Source organism: Pygoscelis adeliae, unplaced genomic scaffold (genome assembly GCF_000699105.1).
Source record: "Pygoscelis adeliae isolate BGI_AS28 unplaced genomic scaffold, ASM69910v1 Scaffold358, whole genome shotgun sequence".
Lineage (NCBI taxonomy): Eukaryota > Metazoa > Chordata > Aves > Sphenisciformes > Spheniscidae > Pygoscelis > Pygoscelis adeliae.
Genome location: NW_008825429.1, coordinates 1,073,387 through 1,080,678, shown reverse-complemented (window position 1 = coordinate 1,080,678; position 7,292 = coordinate 1,073,387).

The following is a 7,292-nucleotide window of genomic DNA, read 5'->3' as shown; positions in this document are numbered from 1 at the left end:
GGCTGCAGCTGCAAAAGATAAAATAGAGACAACTAATTTTCTCAGAGGTTGCAACACAACCTCTCCCCCTCCTCCACATGCAGTCACTGCACTGGCAGGATAAGCTGGAGATTCTCCAGCGTAAGCAAGAAGGCACAATAAGGTGTGCAGGCCCTTCTCCACCCCGATACCCACAACCCTTGGGGGTACCACAGAAAGCAAAGGCTGACAGCCGAGCCGCTCAAAGGGAGGTGGTGACATTCCTCCGCCTGCTCATTTCAGTTGCGTTACCATTTTTCAGAGGGGGACGTGAGAAACGCACATTGCTAGATGTTATGCCAAGACAATAATGAGCGTAAGGGAGTTGCAGACTCCTGTTGTACCAATTGGTGGCTGGGTTCTGAACTCTCATTGTGTGATCCGATTTCTCCTGTCATCCAAGCCATTTTGCGAACTCCAAGCATACGTTCATTTAAGCCATGTGTCCTGAAATCTAAACAGCTGAAGGGGACGGGAGGGGTAGGGAGAGAGAACCACTGGATTTCTGGTGACAGTGTCTAAAATACACATTTGCACAAGCAAGTCTCACTTTAGATAGTCACTTAGCAAAACAACTACAGCTGCTGACAGGCAAGAGGTACAGTTTCAAGTGACCATCAGACACAAAATAGGCCAAATAAATTACTGCAGTATAAACAAAGTGTGTGTGTGTGCTCCCACAAATGTAACAGAGAGAACAAATGGATTACCAATGGGTGACCCAATGTCAAGATTAGCAGACCCAGTTCTCATTTCAGTTACACCGTAGCAATGATATTACCTAAGATCTAACAGAAGCGAAACTGAAATCAGAGTCTGACCCAGGATGTCAGGGAGGCAGCTGCTTTAGTTTTTTAATGCCTAGAATTTCAACCCAGTTTGCTTTGTTTCAGGAGTCTAAGCTGTCTTTGGCAGAAGGGCTAGCAGCCTTTGCCAGCTGCCACGTGATCTGCAAGGATCTTTTCTAAATGGAATTGGGGGGGGGGAGGTTGTTTGAGGTGTGGATGGGGGAGAGGAGGTGGGGGTTGTTTGTGATGAAGGCAGACAGCATGAGAAGTATATTGGCATTTTTTGTCCCTTTCCTCAAAGGTATATTTTCCTTTATTTCCATTCCCTGCCCATCTATACGCTTACCCTCTCCTTTGTGCTCTCCTGCACGTAGACCCATCTGTTCTTTGAAAGTATCAAGAATGCCAGTTCTGGTCTTTGTGGGGTCTTTGAGGAGACATTGTGTGAGTGCTTACTCCCTGACTGAAGTAAAATACAGGGGTTTTTTACATGTATATAAATAATTTTTAAGCTTTCCAAATATTAATTGCTTACAGAAATTAAACATCTGCTAACAATACACTTCCCATACAAATGAGAAGATAGTTTCAGTCTGACTAAAATGCTTTCCCTTGCTAATTGCTAAGAATACTGTTTTCTTGTCTTTTACAATGGCAATTTCATTAGTTCTCCAATTATCAAAATAGTTCAGTCCTTTCTCTTTCATGACAGAAGAGAAAAGATCCAATTCCCATCTCCAACTCAACTTTCATGGTCCTGCAAAACCAAGTGAGAAACTGGCAATTATGACCAGCCACGAAAAGTCCTCAGGGCAGAGACCAACTACGTGGGTTTCAGAGTCCACCTGCACACCTTCTCTCCCCACATCGCCCACAGTCCCCCAGGAGTCTGCCAAATTTTCACAAGTATTATACTACAGACTACATCTGACTGTGACAACTAGGTACTACAAGCGCAAAGAGGAGCTGAAATGCTGATAACACAAGAATGCTTAGAATAGCTGATGGCAGGGGGAGAGAAGGGGGCCACCAGCTGAATTTGCATCACACAAGAAAATAAGTCAGTTCGGTAAAAGCCCCCATATGTCTGCTTGGGAATATAGAGCTAAAAGGTCTTTCACTGCTTGGAGAACTGCAGATCTCCTCCAGCTTCTCCTCTCGCTCTGTGCAACTTGGTGCAGAAACATAAAGAAAATATTCCAAAACCCCACAGTATTTTATTATACAGGAAAAGCAACTAGTCCTTTGCATGAGTATGCTTTCTGCATTCAAGAATCTCAAAGCACTTAGCTACAGTACTTGCCCTCCATCCACTTAAGGGATGAAAGGCCAGGCCTAGCTTGCTCAAGGTCAAATAGCAAGTTCAGCAGCAAAAGATGACTAGGACTCAGTTCCATCCAAATCCCATTCAACCGTTCTACCCATTAGATTGAAGAGACGTTAAACACCCTCATAGCATCAAGAATGACTAATGCCCTCCCAGGTCAGCCTGTGATAGGGAACTGGGAACTCACGCATCTCCTTCCTCTGCCTCCCACTCCTCTATTCCCACTCCAATATTGTTCCAAAGCCCACGTGATGAGATTTTCCTAATCAGCAATTAAATAGTTAATGCTTACATTACAGCAGATGGAACAGGAGTTGCTGCAGGGAAGGTATGCAGAGGGAAGGAGGAGAAAAGAGACAGCAAGGAGGAAAAAGCAGGCAGAGAAACAATCCTGAAGGAAAGCAGTTTTCCCACTAAAAAGAGTGATTAGTTGACTAGACAATGTAACCCTCAAGACTTTGTCTAGACTAGGATAAAATGCTATATTGTTGAAGGCCTTTGAGAGGCATAGTGTAGGTAAGGCTCATGGCCTTTGAGCATGTGGTAGCCAAGGTAGAGACTAATTAGGACGTGTTCGCTAACACATCTTAATGTTCCACTTTTAAATCCTTGCCCAAGAACTCAAGGCTATGCAAAGCAAAGGTCTCTGATGTTGTCCTAATGATTATAAAAGCAAAGCTATGACACAGTGCAAAGAAATCAGAATTTCAAGGAATTGCTAAGTCTCACATCCAGCATTTTTCATACACTCATTGAATGCCCATGAACATTTGCATCTTAAAACATTCACCAGCATTTTACTGGACAACCTGCTATGACATTTTTCCTCTAAAAATCTAATCAAAGTTCCAAATGCCAATAGGAAAAGCGACCACAGGCTAACAGCCTACACTCTTGTGAAACTTCTTTTGCTCCAGTGTTTACTCGGGCAGATTTGGGAAGGAGGGGGTGGGGGAAAAGAAGAGACAACTAAGAAAAGTGTGCCCAGGGCCTTAGCAACACCATCATTTTGATAATCCATTACCAGATTTGTAATTAAAATCAAGTCCCACCTTACTAGGGCAGCCAGATGCATCCACAGAGAACTTGTTCAGAGAGTTGTTACAATAAATACCAGGAGAATTACGAATGTTGTAGCTTCTTCTTAACCCTTCCAGCAGTATTTCAGGAACCACCTGTCAGTTTGAAAGACTGATCGTTTTTCTCTCAGCTTGTTGCAGGCTCTAGGTGTGCCCCTAACCAAATAGGCTTACCACTTAAAAGCTTAATTGCACCTGTGGCTTAAACCTTATCCCAGACAGAACTTGGGAGCATTTGGATTTGGGCGTTTCAGGTGTGGGACTGGGGCCTGCACTCACAAACAGAACTAGGCAAGTCAGAATAGGAGCCCCTGGTAAAAGCAGGCTCTGTACGCCAGGGAGCAAGGGATGGGGAAGAAAGAAGTGCTTTTTCCATTTTGATCACATTAATCTGTATTTACATTTCCACAGTTGGGTTTGAGTAATGTCCACCTCCTTGTTTGTGACTGAGGGCAGGTTTCACAGTCTCAGATTTCTTTTCCACAACAAAAAGATCAAAGTTTGAGCCACTTGTGCAACTTAGGTGTTTACAGTGAACTGGTCTAATCGCATGGCAAGCCCTCCCTCCCTTTATCAGTCTCACACTGAGCCAAGCTCCTTCATTCCATATGCACCAGGAAGGACTGAGAGGAGAGAGCCCACGTCTGGTGTGGATTATTATCCACCATCCCTTCTGTCTACTCTTAGACTGGAACTAAAATACAGCGTGCTAGGGAAGGGTTTAACACGTTCAAGTAAAGATTCGTTCAGGGTCTTTTCTGCAGGGCTGACAAGCTGTTTCCAGGTTGTATTTTTAAAGAGGCTTTCTAAAAAGCAAGCAAACACTGTGTGAAGAACCATAATGAGAGAGTAGGTTCCTTTCACTCACCTTCTCACTATTGCCTAGGTAGTACAGGCTCACAGTGCATCTTATTGCCAAAGGAAACCTGTGCTGACTTTTCAAAAGTTACAGGTGAAGGAAAGACAAAGAAATACAGCATAATAGGAGTCCATGCAGGCAAGCTTCCACGCCCCTAATCTCATTCTGTCTCATGCAAGGACACACAAACTTTCTGGGTCTCAGTTTTGTAAGCTATGAAATGGAGTTAAATTTTAGGGTTCTGTGAAATTGTTTTAATTAATAATTGCAAAGCACACATCTTCAGATGGAAGGTATCATATAAATATTAATGAGCTCTGACTACTGGCAGTATGCATGTCTCTTAGGAATCGTAAGCACCATGGATGGATCAAAGAGGACGTGTAGCTCTAAGAGACAGAGTGGTGGGAGTTGGCTCTGTGTTTAACTATATTTTAAAGTAGATCCTCAAGACTGTTGTGGATATTCCCTATCAAGTTACAGCAGCTTTCAATTAAAATTACCTTTTATCCTTAGGCAAAATTCCACAGTGTACCTTTTAATATTAGTAGGGCACATTTTCACTCATGTAGATATTTCTTCTACATACATGCATTACTAGATCTTTGTAAATAGGGGTCAAACCAACTGGGAAATAGGGATTTTACCTTCATTTTCATCTAAATAAATACCCTTTACCTAGTTACATTACTGAAAAACTTCCTGCTCTATTGGCGATGCCGTGACAAGAAGTAGGATGAGGATGTGGCAGCTGTTTGCTTCGCAGTGTTCGTAGATCAGTCTGGCAACACTTCAGACATGGAGCCATCCTTTGAATGAATACGGCAGAAAACGCCGCATGGTAAAGATGCTGCTTCTGTTCTTCTGAGCAGTCACCTGAGCACGAGCAGCACAAAACATGGCTACAGACAGGCTTGAGAGAAGTCCAAGCCCCTAGTTGGGCTCTGAGTGGGTACGTTGGTGCAGGGAGAGGGGCAGCATTGCAGCGTGGCCTCCAGAGCCCTGGAGCTGGCTGCCCTGCTGGGCAGGCATGTTGGGGAGGAGGCTTGCAGCCTCCTCAGGAATGCGGGATGGCCGCAGGCCTCAGGAGTGTTTTCCAAAGAGGTGCTTACCTTTGTTTCTCTTAGGGTCCAGCAAACCTGTGCTGCTTTGTTGTTGGGGGTGGTGGTGGGGAATGAGGAAGAATTGCTTTGTTGGGTTTTTTTAAAAAACATTAGAAGACAACAGGGAGCAGGGACCAAAGGTCTTTCTTTCCCTGAGGAAAATTCAGTCTCATCAGCTGCCTTCTTACATCTCTCAAGCTGTAGGACCCCATGGTCAGTTTTCTGCCCACTTCCTAGCAGCCAGGGCTTCCTAGATGCTTTGTGAGCCTGACACATGGCCAGCCAGGGGGTCTTCAGCGGCTTGCCTCATTTGTGGGGGCTGCATTTCATTTCCTCAACAGAGTCAGACCCATGGCCCTCTGTCCTGCTCACCTCAGGCACGTCTCCGTAAGCTCTGTTTTCTCCAGTTGCTGCTAAGGCAGTGCTGTAGCTGCCTCTGGTTTTGTCTACACTGGGTCAGCTGGGACTGATTGCTTAGTGCTGGTAGCAAGAACAAAAATCAAATGGCATAGGCACACTCGGGGTTGTTGTATCCTTACCACTTCTTTGGCAAAAGAGGGAGAAATTTGGAAGATGCTCAGGACAGACATCTTGATAGTTAGGAAAAAAAAAATGCCCCAGAAACAAATTTCCTCCTGGGGTGCCAATGAAAGACGGGATGTTCACAACATATGGTGAGTGGTGGCCAAAACAATGGTCTAATAACTTGCATCTACTTGCTGTGTTCAGTACTAAACGATAAGACAGAAAACATAACTGTGTTTTGATATGAAGTAACACAAATCTGGCCACAGTGCCAGCAATTTTTAGGCAAGGAACCATGAACCCAAACCAGAGGGATGGGAAGTTAATTTCTTCCCCCGGCCACACCAGGGAATTTTACACCTCTCTATGAATAATGTTTTTATAGCAAACCCAGGCATCAGTCCTAGCAAATACCTCTCTGTAAACTCTAGCCCAAAAGAATCACTTTGGAAAAGGTCATACCACCTCCTGTTCCCAGAATTAAGTTAATTAGCACTTGTCCCTCTCTGTATAAGGTCACGGATCCTCCCACAAAGGAGGTACACAACCAGATTGTTAAAAGATGTACATATGCCCTCTTAAGCAAACAGGCTTCTTTGTAGTATCACTAAGATTCCCTCTGGTCATCCCTGTAGAAGAACTCTCAATTGGAAGGGAAGCAGACTGAGAGATTAGTGTAACCAGTGCTTTGCCAGGTACGAGGAGCACAGTACAGGTCAATAGGCATTCTGGTATTTTAGTACTAGGTAGCAGTCTCTCTCCATCTGGATGACTTTTATCAGGTTCAGCATCAGCCTTTCATGCAGAATGAAATATTCGAACTATGGAAATGTTTTCTTATTGAATTTGAAAGATTTGCAGTGCATTTTCCCCTCTGACACACTTTGTTTCTTCTTATTCCATCCAGGCATTTGTGCTATATATATTATTGAAGTATTTCACTTCCGCTCCACGTGACCAGCCTCGTGCATTGAAAGAAAGTAAATCCAGGTGAGACCTGCTATCAGTTATATCTGGGTGCAACTGAAGATTGATCAGCAATGAAGGTCAACTCGCTGTTCTGTATTTTCTGTCCACAAAAAAGTTACATAGTTCACTTACTGGAAGAAGGGAAAAATAGCCAAGCCCACATAGATCTTGGGCACAGAAACATTGTCACAGGTTGCCTGCCACAGTACTTACTGTTGGTTTACAACAGTAGTTTAAAAACAGAAACCCAAACCCAAGTGTTTAATTACAGATATGTCCATCCTAATCTAACTCTAACATAGCATAAACTATGTAGGATGCTAAACCCTACTTCTTAAGCTAGGACCCTTTCTGACAGACAGCCATGACTGCTTGCTCTGAGCACAGCCTCGAACCTGCTAAGCAAGAAAGGATTACACCAAGGAGGACAGGCTCCGGTTCCCCAGGCAGAACACTGCTTTGCAGGCCCATAAAAACGGGTCCAGAGACTATGTGTGTCAACTCCCTAAACCACAAACCACAGCTAGCCTTCCCTCTGAAGCACTTGCATGCTGCTCCTTGCAAAGATGGAGCAAGATATTTTGGCATCCAGATCGCCACCTTTGGGGGCCCACCCATCCCTTT